Raw genomic sequence first — 18253 nt, forward strand, 5'->3', positions numbered from 1 at the left:
GTCCAGAGGGAGCTTGGTCCTGCTGACACCAGGACTGGTGCCTCCTCCCCGGCGTGTCCAGAGGGAGCTTGGTCCTGCTGACACCAGGACTGGTGGCTCCTTCCTGGTGTGTCCAGAGGGAGCTTGGTCCCGCTGACACCAGTACTGGTGCCTAGTGACACTGATTTTAAACTTCTGGCCTCCAGAACCGTGAGAAAATAAATGTCTGTCATTTTCAACCCAGGTTTATGGTAATTTATTATAGCAGCCACAAAAAACAAATCAACTAGAAAATCTGAAATCTACGTCTTTGTTACCATCTTTTTTCTGAAGGCCAGAGACACGTGCTGGAAGTCTCCTCCAGATCTGCCACTGAGCCCTGGAGCTGGGATTACTGCGTGCTCGCCATGTGCCAGGCCCTGTTATAAAGCCCTTCAGAAACAGACTCTCATTCAATACTCACTACATCCCAACAAGGGAGGTGTTACCATCTTGGCTTCAGAGCGAGGAGGCTGAGACACAGAGAATCTGAGTGGCTTGCCTAGGACTGTGAGGATGGTAAATGCTAGAGCTGAGATGCGGCAGGTGTGGTGTGGGAACAGCACTCTGATCCCTGGATGGCCCGATGTCTCAGGCTCCCCAGGGCCACGCAGCAGTGTCCAGCACCCCTGAGGACAGGGCCCTCTAGCTCAGTGGTTCTCAACCTTCCTAATGCCGTGACCCTTTAATACAGTTCTTCATGTTGTGGTGACCCCCCATCCATAAAATTATTTCATTGCTACTTCATAACTGTAATTTTGTTACTGTTATGAATCATAATGTAAATATCTGATATGCAGGATGTATTTAGGTGACTCCTGTGAAAGGGTTGTTAAACCCCCAAAGGGGTTGTGATCCATAGGTTGAGAACCACTGCTCTAACTGAAGTCACAACTCTTTAAAGAGCCACTACCACGTGCTCAATGACTGTCCCTTTTAGCCAGTACCAGGGGCAGCTTGCAGGTCTTGTTCAAATATCAGACTATCAAAATCTGAGGCCAGCGCACTTCCCAGATCCTGTGCAGTTTCAGAGTTAGAGCCGACGTCAGGAGGAAAACCTGGAATTCCTGTTCTTTTTAAGAGCCTCACATTTATTGACAAACCCTGTTCTTAGAAACCTGTGGCTGTCACGTTGCCATGGCCACTGTCACAGTGTTGCTTCTGGGCTCCGGGAGCAAAGCAGAAAAACTAAAAGGGAAACATCCCTTTTAGCATTTGGGAGTTTGACTTTCCCCTGGGTTTGGTGCATCTGGAGTCCCTGGGTCTCACTGTCCAGTGTCCCCTCTGGCTCCTCCCTCTTGTCACCTGGAAGCTGGACAGTAGTCACCTGCCATGCCTTGGTTTTTGTGGTGTACTCAGAATGTCCACTTAAGCTTTTCCACAGTTCTGCATAGAAACTATCATTATTGCCATTTTACAGATGAGAGTATGGAGGCTTTCAGAGGCTAGCTAATTTGTCCAAGCTCACTCAGCTAGTTACTGGCAGAGTAGAGTTTTTTCAGAGTCAGGTAATTAAAATTATTAAACTAGGTAACAAGATTTCTTAACACAATCAAGCTTGCTTCTTCAGGTCACATTGGGCAGAGCTGAGGAGCCACAGGGAGAAAGGGGTTCTTCATAGTTCAGGAGGAGAGCGGCTCTGGCTCTGCTCCATTCTGGGAACAGTCAGATACAGTGATTTCTGCCTCTGAGGTGGCCTCGTGCTGAGACACATGGAGTTTAGTAATCGTGCTGATGTTATGTTGATGGTGTATGTATGTGTTCACAGTACAAGGTGCTTCTGCCTAGAAGGGATCTTTCCATAAGAACAAGTGTCAGGAGTTCATCCCCATCCTTAGAATCCTGTGGGGCTGACTGCTCTGTGCAGAGGTGGGCTTCCTGCAGAGCTGCAGCAGTTTAAATCTCCAGGGAGGATCGCTTGTTGAGGCATGTGCCTGTGTTGGATTTGCAGAAGTAAAACATTATAGCCACAATCAAAACTGCAGTCTCTGGGCGGCACCTATGGCTCAGTGGGTAGGGCGCTGGCCCCATATACCGAGGGTGAAGGGTTCAAACTCAGCCCCGACCAAACTGCAACAAAAACATAGCCAGGCGTTATGGCTGGTGCCTGTAGTCCCAGCTACTCCGGAGGCTGAGGCAAGTTGCCTAAGCCCAAGAGCTGGAGGTTGCTGTGAGCTGTGATGCCACAGCACTCTACCAAAGGTGATAAAATGAGACTCTGTCTCTTAAAAAACAAACAACAACAACAAAAAACTGCAGTCTCTTTCCATAGGGATTTCATCCCCATGCCCTTTTTGCCGGACAGCTGCAGGCTGGCTCTGGACAGCATGAATATTTGGCTAATGGGAAATTGAATTGGGGATCCCTTTCGTTGGTCTTGGGGGGGTGTTTTTATGTGGTTGTCAGTCACTTCCAGGTACAGCCGTAGTTAGTGCTGCAGGAGAACTTCCAGAAATGCTCTGCCACTCACCTGGGGTCACGGAATGAAGACTGAGCGTTGGGCTTGCCACGCTCTGTGAAAGTGCCCCACGTGCCAGAAGGACGTGGGCAGAGGGGAGAAAGAAGTTCTGAAGTGCCGAGGCCAGAAGCTCATCTGAGAAAAGTTACTCAAGTCACTGCAGTGAAAATTTTTACACAGAGGGTTTGGTTCTCATCAGTGCCCTGTTAACTCAGAAATTATTTCTCATCTGAAAATACGTGAAGGGGAAGATGCAATTGAAGAGCGTGCAGACAAAAATAGAAAGAAAAAACCAAACAAGTTAGGGAAAAATGTAGGATGTATCGGGAAGATAATTATCTTCTGGATTTCGCGATGTTTGTGGTTAACTGTCACCTTTTTAAATGTGTATTTTGTGGTGAGTTCTTCCTTTTATTCCAATTAAACATGCTCACTGGCATCTATTGTTCATTATTTTATATTCCATTCAAGAGGCCCCACACCTGTCTAAACATCAGACCCCAGGACGCCTGTGTCTGGCTCTGCCACCCTAGCACGTGCAGACGCACTCACAGATCCCTCGGTGCTGTGTGGTTGACGGTGGGGCGGATGGAAGAAAGACTCGGACTGTGGGCTGCCAGGAGCGATTGGGAGCAGAACCAGGAAGCGGCTGCCCAGCGCTGGTGTGAGCTAGCCAGGTCAGACGGTGCTGGCCTCCCTGTCTCTTCAGATTATCTTTATCTTTTTTCATTTGTTTGTTTGTTTTCTTTCCAGCAAGGCCAGTCTAATGGAAGGGCAGCCGTCCTCGCTGTGGGGGAGGAAAGCCTCCCCCAACCACGTCTACCAAGGCTCTTGGCCACCTCCTGGGGTGGTCCAGAATGTCAGAATCAGAGGCACATTCCTCTGGGTTTGGTGAGTTCTTCAGTCTTCTAGAATGAAATTACCATGTATTAAACACAAATGTTCTTACAGGCAGTTTCACTGTAAGTCAGTGTTCAGTGTCCCCCAGTGCTGAGGGTGAGGGGTGTTAGGAGGGCCCCATGATGACTTCTGGGCATTCACTGTGTGTCAAAGGTGCCCCACACTGGGGGGTGCACCCCCATGTCCCCCAGTGCTGAGGGTGAGGGGTGTTAGGAGGACCCGATACTGACTTCTGAGCATTCACTGTGTGTCAGAGGTGCCCCACACTGGGGGGTGCACGCTCATGTCCCCCAGTGCTGAGGGGGAGGGGTGTTGGGGAGGACCCCATGCTGACTTCTGGGCATTCACTGTGCGTCAGAGGTGCCCCACACTGGGGGGTGCACCCTCCAAATCAGTCCTGCATGGGGAAGACACTGGAGCATGTTCAAAAGTGGCTGAAAAGGAGACTGGAGCACAAAAAGAGTTAAATGAGAAATTAGGAGGCAAGGACTTTAAAAATTTCAGGCATTTCTCAATGGTGCCCTGGGCCAGCCCTGCCCTTGGCTGTTTCCCCAGCCCAGGAGAATCCTGATTACAACTTCTAATCACAGCAGCAGGGCAGAAGCATTCTGTATTATGTAGGGTGTAAAAAATTAACACCGGCAATGAAAGCATGAAAGTTTCCTCAGACTAAGGAACAAAGTTGGGATTAAAAGCCAAATGATACCTGGCTTTCAACAAAACTCAACAAAGAAGAGGGGAAAGGTTTGCAGGACAACTACAGCCAGACAGTTAAACATTAGCGTTCAATGGTTTGGAGTGTTGGGGTTTTGCAATGGTGCGGTCTGGACGCGTTCCAGCAGGAAAGCTATTTTCTTTTAAGAGGAGAGACCTCTGCAATATTTTCTTTGCTGAAATAATGTGATCCTAATGACGTCTTACATGACCCAGACTTTAAATAGATCCTATTATTTAGCTGACCTCATATTTACCAGCTTTTTACAGGTCAGCAGTGAACTATCAACAGCTTCTGATAATTAATTCTCCTCACCGGAAAAAAAAAAAGCCAAAAAACAAAAACTGTTAGGCTGTTAGTCTTATCTACGCTAAGAGGAAGCTCTCCTGGGTACCAGACTTCCTCAGTGAATAATAAAAAAAAAAAAAAACACAACTGAATTTCTGCAGAATGGTCCAACATTGTGGGGTTTGAGAATGAAGAAACAGATTGGAGGCTACAAGATTACCCTGCCTTCAGCTCCTCACTTGCTGAAATATTGTGGTTCATCTGCACTGCAAAAGCTTTACAGTAGAGTTAGGCCCGGTGTGGCTCCCTGGACGGCACCATTACCATGCACGCCCCTCAGCATGTGCAGCGACCGTGGGTGGTTTGAACAGCAGGAGGAAGAGTTCCTGCTGAAAATTAAGTTTATACTATTAGAAACTTCCTCTATTGACCCTGACAGTTTTTCAGCACCTACTCGTAAAATCTGACTGGGGTCCTTCTTTGGAGGTCACCTATCCCAAAGCCAACCTGGTGTCTGAGGGGGAGGGGACTGTTGTGGGCACCGTGGGTGGGGGGACCCCATGGACAAGACAGGTGGGGAAAGAGCAAACTTGCTTTCTTCAAATGGTGGGGTGAGTAGGGAGCCAAAGTTGGTCCCATCTAGTAATCTGTAAACAGGTTGTTTGAACACATGAGTCTTAACATGTTCATAGATTGTGGGTGTGTGTTCATGTGTGAGTGAAATGAAAGGCTTGTTATTAGATCCTGCCTCTCGTCAGGATCGTATAAAGCTCCCCAGGTAAGGGCATGCTTTTTTAGAGTTAAAGGATTTCTCCGTCTGCTCATTGCCTGTGACATGTACCCTTTCTTTCCAAGGCAAGTTTCTGATTTGCGGGAGTGATGACTAATAGCGTATTTTCTCATCCGGTTAGAAACTTACCCCCAACAGCAGTTTAAACGCAGTGTGCTGCAATAGACATAAATAGACTGGTTAAAGAGGGTCTTTTCTTAGAGAGGCCATTGTCTCCTGGATTAGACAAAGTAAGACATTAAGTATGACACGCAGCCTGGTGGACCTTTCACCTGTGTCATGCACGGTGGCCACGGTGCAGATTTTTGAACCTGTTGTGTGTGCTGAGTTTTACATGCCAGGCTGAGCAGACAGCAGATTGCACTGAGTAGTTCAGTAGCACTGGAACTGGAACCTCATGAGACCCAGGAGGAGTCTTCAGAAGGAAGGTAGAAGGAACAGATAGAGGATTTAGTATTTCCTCCCCTGAATATAACTTTTTTAGAAATACCCTAGACTTGTTTACAAACTCTGTTGATGACCCAGAAGAGCGATGCTCAGGGGCAGGTGAGAGAATGGGCAGCTGGTACCATCAGGTTATGTTCCAAGTTTTTAATATGTACCCTTCAGAAGAAAAAAACGCTGGTTACCTGTCATTTTCCTAGATTGTTGGTCCAATCTTACATTTACTATGGTTAAGTGACTGCAGATATCTTAGAATAACAAGTTGGGGGTGAGTACGAGAATGTGCTACTTAAAACGAAACTAAACGTGTCACAGAACTTTCTCCTCTTCCTTGACGTCTTCTCTTAGGTGATCTCTTCCTCCCCTACGGCTCTGACCTCATTGCCCTGTTGATGAATCCTCTCTTCATCCCGCCTCCGTGTCAGCCCTTCGGTGGGGTCGGGGCCTTTGTGATCACAATGCAGAACAACAAATTCACTCGTGGTGTGATGCAGTCTTGTACATGCAGAAAACGGAGGCAGGTGTCGTGAACGGCTGCGGTGGCCTCTGACCCTTTCTACTGGACATTATCCTCTTTCACTGACCCTGCTGGTCTGAATGACTGAAAGGGCCACGTCACCCTGACCAGGTAGGGGGAACCCACAGTGAGAGGGACAGTGGGCTCAGCCAGCAGCACCCCTGGCTCAGGTACCCACAGGTCCCACAGCCACCCCGTAACTGCTCTCCCTTCAATTTTTTCCTCTTCAATTCCTTATTCCACAAGAAGGATCTCAGAAGATACATCCAATCATTTGAGCCACTTCCAAGCTCAAAGCCTTCAACAGCTTCTTCTCTTACAATTAAATCTCAACCCCTCCAGCTCCTAGCTGCAGCCTCTGTGATGACCTTTGACTTTCCCTCCGGCCTAATCTCCTGCGGTCTCCCCTCCCCCGCTCGGGCTCTACAGAATTGGTTTCGGTTCCTCCAGGACACCGGATCCTTGCCTGTTTAGTACAAGTTGCTTCCTCTGCCAGGAACACCCTCCCCAGCACCCTCAGGACTGAGCGCTGCTCACCCTTTGGTCCTCGCTTCATTTTCTCTGCAAAGAGGACTTTCTCACCACGCTCCTCACGGCAGGCCGTCCCTTGTTACTTTTTATTCCAGCCCATTGTTTGAGCACTTGATGGCACTGGGGAAGAAGAAATACAACAGCTAGAAAACTGCCTGGGGGCAGGCAGGACGGAACTGGGAGGGGGATATCCCAGCCCCAAGCAGTGTGGCCTTCGGGGCTAGACCTATTAGGACTGGGAACTTCAACTTTGGAACTGACCTTCTGCGATGTAGCCAGCCTGTGGTGACTGCAGCTTCACTTTTGTTTGGATAGTGATCACATTATTGCTGAAAATTCTCCATGTCTCTACTTCGCTAGGAATGAAGGAAAGGAAGAGTTTGGTTGCACGTAGTAGGCCAACAATTTAAAGAGAGATGCAGTGGCCACTGGTATTTAAAGTGACAGAACCCTACAGAAAGGCAGTGGTCAGGGGACAGCTAGCAGCTGCAGGTCAGCCCGCTCCCCAGGTGGGGGTTGTCTTTAAGATCTCGAGATTCTTGAGTGAGAACTTACTTACAGGATTTTATGGGCGTTCCAATCAGGAAGCTGTTCTACCCTTGACCCCTCCTCCCTTCTCTGGCTTTGGAGTCCTCCCTGCAGCGGGGATCGTGGGGAACTGGCTGGCTTTGTACATAAGCAGGGCCTTCGAAGGGACCTGTTTGCACCTTCCTCCTTGGGATTGAAAGTCCCTGTTTCTGTCACCCCGTTTCAGATGCACAAGAAGATATCTGATAGGGTCTCACCATTCAGCATCCAGCCAAGGACAGAGATGCAGAGTGTTTTGGAGCTCAGGAGAACTTAGAAGCAGCAGGTGCCCGGAGGGAGGACTCCGGCAGCCTGACACCTACAACAGCATCTGAACTCCCAAGGGCCTGATGTAGGGAAGGTGGACACCTGGTTTTTAATTCCTCTCTCCACCTTTGCTGGCCTCTCCATGTAGGCACTGGGCTGAGTCCTGCTCCTGTAGAAGCAGGTGCTGAGTGTCCACTGACTGTCAGCCTCAAAGCACGGCCTGTTTACACACTTAGATTGCTGTGGCCCAGCCCAGTCCATCCTGCCAGCCTGACCCGCTGCCACAACTGTGCCTGTGTCACTTCTCAGCCTGGCACTAGGGAGGCATTTCTTCAAAGCTCTGGGTGAATTCACTGTGCTGGGGTGCTGCTCCCTGAAGTGCCCATCTCTCCGATTCCCTGCAATTCTTTAACAAAGATTTATGTTAACTATTTTACCTTTTTTTTTTCCTCCCTGAGTCTCAACCTTGCAGAGTTTACTATGGCCACTTGAAATTCAGTATGGGCTGCTTTTAAAAGGACTAATTGTTACAACTTCTCTCTCATAGGAAGAATCAATTTCAAGAAGGAGGAAAAAATATAGATCCCCAGTATTCCTGCAACTAACCTTCAACCCCTGGATTTAGTCCCTTCATTTTAGAAAAATGCATCAAGCTGTTTCCATGTCAGCCACTGACTTTTCCCAAGCAATGAGTGAGAAGGAAGGTGTGACAATTACTGAAGGGGGCCTTGCCATCGCAGCTGGTTTGTAGCGCCTCTGGACCATTGGAACAAACTCCGTTTCTTCCTAGGGCCAAGTGTCTTTGAATTGCAATTTATTATAAACAAAATGGTCTGGCTACTTGGGGGCTTGGATTTGAGCTATTATCTGAGTCCTGACGGATCACAGTTTGGGCATTTCTGCAAGAGCAGGGTCTGTCTGTCTTTTTTAAAAGGAATATTTTGCTCTGAAGCAACATAACTGATAAGAAATATAGGGAAGCATAGGGAGCTTGACAGCACTCACGGGCTGGTGAGGAGGATCTGGTGATATCGAGAGCAATGACACTAGAACAGACTCAACCGGCGGGAGACAGCAGGGCCTCCTGCAGGGAACGAGTGAATCGGAACTGGGACTGGTAAGGGTGTTTGGGTAAGGTAATCTAACGCAGATGACGACTGACTTCTGCTCTAATGATATTATATTTGATATCTTCTACTTAATTGTAATTGAAGTTTAATTTTCTAGTGCAATTAAATATATTGTGGGCATTTATTCATCCAAAATGATTTTTAAACCCCCTACCAAGAGGCATCAGCCCCAAATGAAAGCAAAGTGGACCAAGGCCACAGATGACAGGAAGACTAGAAAGACAGGAGGGGACTCCTCTGTTTGAGAAGACTGCGGCATTTTTCAGTGAGACATTACATTCGTCTGCAGGCTGAGGGAGTGTGATGTACCTTTCAGTTTTAGAAAACCAGTATTTATGGGTAGTGTTTTCAACTAGGTGAGCAAAAGCCTTTAAGTAGAAGAGTATGTGCTATCTCTTGTGGGTTTGTGAATGTTGAATAAATCCCCTATACTTTGTTTCTGCTATAGCTTAACAATGGCCAGTCAATGGCATGAAACGTCACTGTCTGGGAGACTTTTGTGGGAATCAACTAACTCAAAAACCAGCAGAATTCCGTGCCCTGGACCAACGAATACTACGCATCATACATTTACTTGTCTTCATAACATGTTTGTTTTTAAACTACATAGTTTGATTTTTCATTTGGGATATATAGTTAACTATCTGAAGAACAAGTCTTAATTGAAATGCATGTATGTTTATTATCATAGAACTTGAATAAGTAGTAATGTGACAACGTCATAGATGGAAATAGTGTGTTTTTTTATTTTCCATCTCATTTATGAGAGCACAATATAAAACCTTAAATTGATTAGTCTTCACAGATCACTTGATTAAAAAACTGAGTAGTGGCAGAAGCTTCTGCAGTATTCCCAAAAGCATTGAGAGATAAACAAAGAAAGAAAAGTTAAATCTGCAATAAAATCCCATGAATATATGTAGCTGGGGCCTCAGAAATGAGTCATTGAATGATCCCTGGAAAATGTGAGGATATTTACTAAAATGTTAAAATTGACTACGTTCAACTGAAAATGTTATCCTTCTAATGAAAGAGAAAATGTTTATTGGACACACAGAGAACAAATCTAGGCTATTTAATCTAGATGATTTGCTATGTGATTTTTTTTTTTTTAGGTAACCATAGTTACGAGACCTAAAGGATTTACAAAAGTGTCTACTGCAGTGGCTGTTGGAGCTAGATTGATTCAACAGCCGTTTATATGTATTAATGAACAGGAAATGAGAAAGAGAATGTGCAAAACCCAAATAATCTAGGAAGAAAAATGGGGAGAGATATAGCATTTGTGCACATGTGCTCCAACCCCCCAGCATGGCTGTGCTGTCCCTCTCTCCCCAGCTGCAGCTCCCGGGTAGGGAGAAATTGAGTGTGTTAGGAGCTGAGAGGCTGTTCACACTTTAACGTGAAGGGCGGTTTATAAAGGATCTGGTATTTTGATCAATACAGGCATTCAAAATCTATAATGCCAGTTCCAGAGTAAATATTTTGATTAAATAGATCTTTAATTAAAGTTAGAAGATAAATAAAATTTCCATTTTAGTCTCTTAAAAACAAGAAGCTTAATAAGACATTTGGCTGTTAAACATCACATAGATAAAATATCTAAATAGTTTGTTTTCCAATATTTTAATTTGAATGTCTATCTTTAGATACAAAGTGGATTAAGAATTAGTCATGATAACTCAATTTCTTTGATTTATGAAGAGAGTGTGACTCAGAATAATGACCTATTCAATATGCAAATGGTAATTGCTTTTATGTCAGAAACATTTTTACATCATCTCTGCAGCTTGTGAAGATGCAATAAACCAAACAAAAAAGATTGCAATGTGCTTCATACTATAATTAAGATGAACGAATGTGATACGATAAAATTTAAAGTGAAATAGAAAGACTATTCTTTTTTTTTTTTTTTTTTGAGACAGAGCCTCAAGCTGTCCCCCTGGGTAGAGTGCCGTGGCATTACAGCTCACAGCAACCTCCAACTCCTGGGCTCAAGCGAGTCTCCTGCCTCCGCCTCCCAAGTAGCTGGGACCACAGGCGCCCGCCACAACGCCCGGCCATTTTTTGGTTGCAGCCGTCATTGTTGTTTGGCGGGTCCGGGCTGGGGATTCGAACCCGTCACCTTAGGTGTACGTGGCTGGGGCCTTAGCCGGTTGAGCTATAGGCGCCGAGCCAGAAAGACTATTCTTAATGCTATCTTTTAATGATTATGGATTTTATTTTTAAAATAGTAGATTAAAAATAGCTGCACTATTCTGCACAATTCCGAGCATGGAATGAACTCAATTTCCAGTTGTTTCTGGCTCTTAGGGGTATGTAAGGCACCAGTCTCATGTCTGAGACCTTCAGTCTTCTACAGAAGCCCTGTAACCCTCAGAGACAATCTTCTAAGACTTTCTGGGGGTAGAAGAATGCAAGACACTATAGAAGTCTTGAGCGTTTGTGAAAAGTATCTTTTGAACACACAGCCAAGCCACCCACCCATTCCTCGTCAGTGGGAGGGTGTCGAACTACCGCTCACAAAGATCTCACAATAGGTAGATGGAGTGAGATGGGATTGCCGAATTAATGCCAGTGAATAATAATGTAAAACAATTCTTTGGGATTTTAATGGAAATCAGGGAAAAATTGCTGAAAAAAGAATCTCAGGTCTCACACCTCTTTTCCCCTTCTATTATTTTAACAGGTCTTTATGCTAAGAAAAATTAAGAATGTCACTTTTATGCTAATCAATTACTCATATGTAATTACAGATTTTGAAACCTGGAGGGCAATTCCTCTATTACTCTTTTAGAGATACTTTACTTATCTAACCTGTGGTGCCCAGCTTTCTTACCATGTGTAAATTCTAACTCTCTTTAACCCTCATTTAAGTTGTGGTTTATTAGAAACCATCTCTTCCGGTCAGAAGCCTCCCTGGTCCAAATATCAGTAACTTTTATAGCCCTTTTCCTCCTCTACATCTTCCCAACGAATGCCTAATTCATTAGCATTTTTAATCCTTTCCTTTGTTGTGAAGTTAAAGTTGAGTTTCTGTTACCCCACATCACTAGAATGAATTTTGGGGTCTGAGCATAGAGAGTCAGCAGCAAGTTCCTTACCCTCGTTTAAGAATCCGGGATATTCAAGGTGGTGAGAGTTCTCTCTCTCTGGGCTTGTACAATCTTTAAAAAAAAAAAAAGTCTTTTAAAAATGTTCATCACCCAAGTGGCTTCATGAAAGACGTGTTTAAATATTGTCTGTTGTGCTTGGTTCAGAATTCCTAAGACAACATTTTGGTTGCTCACCATATTCTAGGATAATCTTTCCCAAACAGCAAGATAACATTAATTTTACCGTTTAACTTTTTTTTTTTGGCAGCAAATAATTTGGAGAAAAGGGAAGAAAGTTCATACAAAAAAACTAAAAACAAAGTGATGGTAGAAATAACATTTAGAAAATGTTCAAGCGAGAAGATCTAGGCTGGGCACCCACGCACTCTGGGAGGATCACTTGAGCTCAGGAGTTAAGACCAGCCTGAGCAAGAGTGAGACCTGGTCTCTACTACAGGCCCCATCGCAACAGGTGCCTGTAGTCCCAGATACTTGGGAAGCTGAGGATTTCTTGAGCCCAGGAATTTGAGGTTGCTGTGAGCTAGGCTGATGCCATGGCACACTAGCCAGGCAACAGAGTGAGATTCTGTCTAAACAATCAAACAAACTCAAGAAGATATATGCATCACTGATCCAAGGAACAGTTTGTGTATACATATGATTAAAGATGCTTCTGCAGCTACCACAAATTCACATGGCAGTTATGCAGTTTCCAAGCTTAGTATATTAAAATGACAAAAACTAAGTGAGTGTCTACCTTATTCAAATATCTTTTAAATGCCTGAAGCTCATATAAAAATGTGTCAACATATGTAGGTACAAGTTAAGAATGGGCTGAAAAAGATTAGAATAAGCTAGTCATTTCCACAGAAGATGGCCTCATTTTTTTTTTCAAGGTACCCAAACATTTTTGGTCAAACTCCTTTTAGAAAAGAAGAATAATTTAATATATTACCCTCCTTGGGCCCTTCACAAAGCTTTATAAATTCACAAGTAAACATCAGTGTTTTCTCCAGAGTAGTTAAATATCTTCCAGCACAAATTTACAGAATGAAAAAAGATCACAATCTAAATATTACAGTTTATGTATTCGTATCTGCTGGTTTTTCAAAATACAGAGCGTGTATTTGTCTAGTTTACATTTTGCCAAATAAATGTAACTTTGGAGTATCTTTTTTTTTTTAATAAGGGTAACAGTCTTGTCCAGGAGACTTGCAACATTAATTGAAACGGGTAAGCATTTCACCGAGATGTCAAAACAGGAAGAACTTCTGGCACAATCAGCACTGATAATAGCATAAGAAAATACTGGCCCATCTTTCTGATGAGCAATTTCATTAAAGAACAATCTATTTCATTTGATTCTGAGAGCCATGATGTAAGTCTTTGCAATCATATCTGTTGCTTGGACGTTGAATTTCCTAAGTTTATTAATCTGTGACTGTGAATGGAGCTATTTTGAGGGAGTGATATACTTTAAACAAATACACTTAACAATAATGCCTTAGGAAATTACTCTTACAAAATGTTCAGTAGTAGAGGTGCTTTATAAGACGTGTACAGGTGAGAATGTAGCCTGTACAAAAGACCCTCTGTGTAGTAAGAAGCTACCTGTATCTGATCATTTCAATCTGCTCACACAGATTCAAGATTCAATAGTACGGTGAGGAGAAAAGGGTGCTGGGCCAGAACAGGGACAAGTGAGTCTAACCCAGCTTTCCCATAACTGGCTGTATAAACATAGGGGAAATCACCTGGCCTTTCTTCATCTCTAAAATTATAATTGCATACTGATCAGAATAATTTTGAAGATAAAATGATATAGGAGAAAAAAAGGATGAAAATTTAAAACTATAAAGCTAATCTGTTGATGACTAATAACATACAAATTATACTTAGGAACATTATTCCCAAACTAACCTACAAGTGGTAAGACTGAGGATACTGCTGGTCTCCAGAGGTAGTGAGTAAACATTTTTTATTTCCCTGAAGACACACAGGAGAACGCATTTCACAAGCACTATTTCTCTGTGAAAACAGGTAATGTAGTTTTCCAAGTGATTTTTGAAGTTTACAAGGAGTGCACTGTTCAGATGCTCTTCTGCCAATGCTAACTAGACAGCAGAGAGATTCCACTTCTCTCTGCTGGGAGTTCAACTGTGTGTGCGTGTGTGGAAAAGGACGCCGTCCCCAGCGGTCTTGGGAGTCACTGCATTGTGCTATAGAGGCAGATCTGGGTGGGGTGAGGTGGGCGCCATCCTCAGATTGCTCAACTTGCACTGCTCCAATCACCCTGCACGGGGTAATCGTCACTGTCTGTGGAAAGGATCAAAGAGTGGAAGGGATACGAGGGGGAAAATCAATAGAAAGAGGGGAGAGGGCCGGTGTGAGAAGCCCCAGGACAGGAGTGCGGGGAGACCGGCCACAGTGCTGTGCGGAGAGGGAGAGGGGACAGCAGGCCGCGGTGTTTTCGGCTTTTGTCTCCCTCCTCCTGGGTCTGAGCTCTGGGGAATAGTGTCACGTGTGCTGGCTTTCTAGCTTCCGGAACCGTGGTTGGGAGGGTGGGAAGCAGACCCAGCAGAGGGGAAGGGTGACACCATGCTGAGTGGGTTGGGACACGCTTCACACTGCCCACTGTGCTCATGGGTGGCGTTTCCTGCAGCTCTCCCCAAGGCTGCTGGCTTGGGGGTCACTCCCAGCTGGGCACGAAGTCCTGTCATTGTGAGTTCACCAGCTGTTTCAAGATAAAAGTCCTTGGTCCCCAAGGTTATGTCCAACCTTGAATATCCAGAACTTGGAAAGAAGAGGCCAACTGCAGGTCCAGTTAAAATTTAAGCCTGAAAGAAATTATGAGCAGACAGAGAGCTGAATGTAAGGGAGCCACGTGCACAGGTCTCAACCAACATCTGCTGCTTCCCTAAGTGACTGGACCTACTTGTGGATGCAGTGATGGTGACATAATGTGTAAAGCTCTTGTTTTTGGAAAACATTCGAAAGAATGTATTGAGCACCCTGTCTGGCATATAATAGTAAACTCAGTCTCAGTAATGGAGGTCAAAGCCAAGTATCTTCCTTCTCTTTGTGCTAACTCCATTTGATTGTTATCAGAATTTTTAAGATCAACTAGTGTGAATGTTTCTCAAAAATGTACATAAAGCTTTTCTTTAAAAACTCCATAGAAGGGCTCTTTTTGCTCACACAAAAAGCAGTACAGATTCAGACTGTCCAAGGTTCAGTTCTGTGGGCATCTTTATCAGCTCATGGCATCTTTTTGCCATAGATCTTTTTCACTTTTCCTTTTAAGTGGGGAAAAGTAAAACTTGACAAATTGGTTTACACATTAAAGCCCGGAAAAAAAAAAAAAACAAAAAACATATGGTACCTCTGCATCTAAATTTAAGAGTAACTACGTTGAGAACTACCTTGGCTATGAAAGTGCTGGAAAGGATAGGACTTCTCATTTGATAATTACTCTGGTTATTGTGAAAAAATGTCTGCAATTGCAAAATTTGCAATATCATCTAAAGATGAACTTTTTTTTTTTTCCAGAATGTAAAAACTATTTCGGTTTGAAGGCAGTGAAAAGAGGGGCAATGAACTCAACCATATGCGATGTTTGGCCACTATCCATGGGCACGCACATGTCAATCCAAAGGTTAAATTGCCCAGCAAGTCACCACCAAAATTCAGGTATGCCAGAGGTCCTAGTGCTGGAGGCAGCGGGGTCTGGATTATGGCTGGGAAGGAGGAAGTGCTGCCACAGAGCTCTGCCCCACCGCTAATGGGATTCCTCTTCCTCAGCACAGACTGTGGCACATGGCAGGCCCTCCACGTCCCGGGTCATGCTGTTTCCAACTGTCAGCTGTGCCCACCATTTTCAGGAGAGGCCCTTGGGCGCAGCTGGGCAGAGAAGAGCAGCTTCTGCTTAGGGTGGACACTCACACAGGGCCCCGGGCTGTGGTGGCTGGGCCTTCTGCCAGGATCACCCTGGAAGCTTGCACCTGTGCAGATTCCTCTGGCCTCAAAGAACACAATCTTGGGTGTTCAGAGGTGATCACAGGCTCTGAGATTTTTCTGCTTGCTTGCTTTACTCATCCATCCATCCATCCATTCATTTTTTTGAAGGACAGTAAAAATAAAAACATGGAATAATGGCATCAAGGTTAAACCCTTATTTATTTTTTTTAAGGTATAGTGATCTACACTTTGACCTTGCTTTTATTTGTATTGATTTACTTATTTTTGAGACAAAGTCTCACTCTGTCTCCCGGGGTAGAGTGTTGTGGTGTCATAGCTCACAGCAACCTCCGACTCCAGGGCTCAAGCGTCCTCCTGCCTCAGGACAGACACCCACTGCAACACCCGGCTGTGTGTTTTATTTTTAGTAGAGATGGGGTCTGGCTCTTGCTCAGGCTCTTCCTAACTCTGGCCTCAGCCTCACAGAGGGCACATGAATGTGCAGACACACAGAGGTATCAAATGCCAGAGTGCGGGGACTACCGGGGTGAGCAAACCACTCTGCGCCTTGGCTTTGCTTTTTAAGGGGCAGAATTCACAATGCTTTTGAAGGAAACATTTCTATCAAATCTTTTTTTAATGTTTAAAATCCCCTAGTTATTTGTGCTTGTCTTGTGTTCAGTGAGAAAGTATTGGTAAGTTACACACTGTTGCTGGCAATGACTAAAATCACTGAGTTCAAGGCCTGACCTCAGAATTTATTGGTTGTGGAACTTGACCTAGGTCTGTTACCCTCCTAGGTTCCTCTGTTTCCAAATCCCTATGACACGGGAATACCTTCTTGTGAACTGAAGATTACAGCAAATGAGGTGTTATGCTAAAAAGCTGAACAGATCATGGCCAGAAGTTGCTGGAATCTGCACGAACCTTACCCCAGTGAACTACACATTCTTCCTCAAACTTTAGTTTTTCTATTCTCTTCCTTTTGTGGATAATGCTCGTCTCTTTTCCCCTACTACTAAAGAATGTGCATTCCTTCAAGATCCAGTCCAAATGACAGCTCCCTCTGGCCTCCCAGTCCCCATCTCAGATCGCCCACCATGCTCTCTGTAGGAACAGGAATACGTACTTCTGTCCAGACACATTTGCAGCATAACCGTAATCACGCACTTGGGTGTCAGGCCCACTAGACTGCGAGAAGTGTAGTCATGCTTAAGTCCCCGCCTCTCAGCTGTCGCCTACACATAACTGGTAATCAAAATACATATACGTACATATGCACAGTAAACATGCATACACATGTAGGTATCAAATGCCAGGGTAAGAAAGATTCCTGTGCCGACGGCTGCACAGTTGGACACGCCAGTGTGCTGTGACAGAAGAGACAAGCTGTTGAGAACAGAGTGAAGACACTTTCTCCAGGCCCCAGGGCTCAGATGCAGGGCTGGGGAAGCAGAGCCTCTGACACAGGTCCGGCGGGATTCCCCATGTGTGACGCAGCTCTGCAGGGCACCTGCAGGGGGCGGCGTCGTCACGCAGCTGGAGGCTCCACGGGCGACAACTCTGCACCCTACTCCGCCATCCCAAAGCAGCGCAGCTTCGGTGACTAGACACGGGCTCCCCGGATCAGTCGGGACGGACTGTTTCCGCTTCCCCGCTGGCTGGGCGGCCTGCTAGCCCAGGGACTTGGGAGTTGGGGTGTGCGGGTTCCCTGGAATAGTCTCTTCTGACACTTCCCCTCCCCCCTGCAGCCTTCTGCAGCTTCTAGAAGGCGAAGCTGCTCTGGGCGAGCGTGAAGCGTAAGAGGCGGCGAGAACGAGCCGGGGCGCGGTCCCAGGGCCAGCGTCACCTCTGCCTAGGCGACCGCAGCGGGAGAGGAGAAACTTTTTACCCTTTAAACTTGTACGTCTCGCGGGAACCACATCACACGCTACGAACATCTTCACGCACTTGAAACGGAAAACCCTCGGCGGCTAAAACCCGCCCGGCCCCGCTCGGCCCGCCCCGTCCTCGCCGATTGGCCGCCCGCCCGCTCCCGCCGGTGACGCTCTGGCCCCGCCGCACTCCTGGACGCCCCGGCCGCCCGTGCCCAGGAGGCGGACGCGCGCCCGGGCCCGGCGCCGCCCCCGCCTCCCCACACCCTCCCCCGCTCGCCCAGCTGGATCTCGATTCTTCTCAAGGTTTCGAGAATCGAAACCCAGTTGTCGGCCAGCCCTTCCCACTCACGCAAGGACTCGTCAGTCCACGCTCGCACCGGTTTATTCGTGGAGCGCTACCCCTCTACGCTGTATAAAAAGAGATCGTGCGGAGCCTCGGGGCCCCACCTGACGCTCTACCGGCCGGCTGTGTGCGCCAGAATTTTGTCTAGGAAGTTTCTGCAGTTGCGTGGTTTTGGTCGTGATCTGTTTTGATGACCACTTTGACTCTTGTGGTATTTTAAGTGCTTCCCCTTTGGAGAAAAAGGGGTGGCGGGGAGCGAGCACATTAAATACACCTACAGACACGCGCGTGAAACGCACACACGCAGTTGCACATACGCTGCCCGGGGACGGGAGCAGTCCAGCCTGTCCTCCGGC

The sequence above is a fragment of the Otolemur garnettii genome, unplaced genomic scaffold (assembly GCF_000181295.1).
Source record: "Otolemur garnettii isolate 467f Iridium unplaced genomic scaffold, OtoGar3 scaffold00107, whole genome shotgun sequence".
In the NCBI taxonomy this organism is placed as follows: Eukaryota; Metazoa; Chordata; class Mammalia; order Primates; family Galagidae; genus Otolemur; species Otolemur garnettii.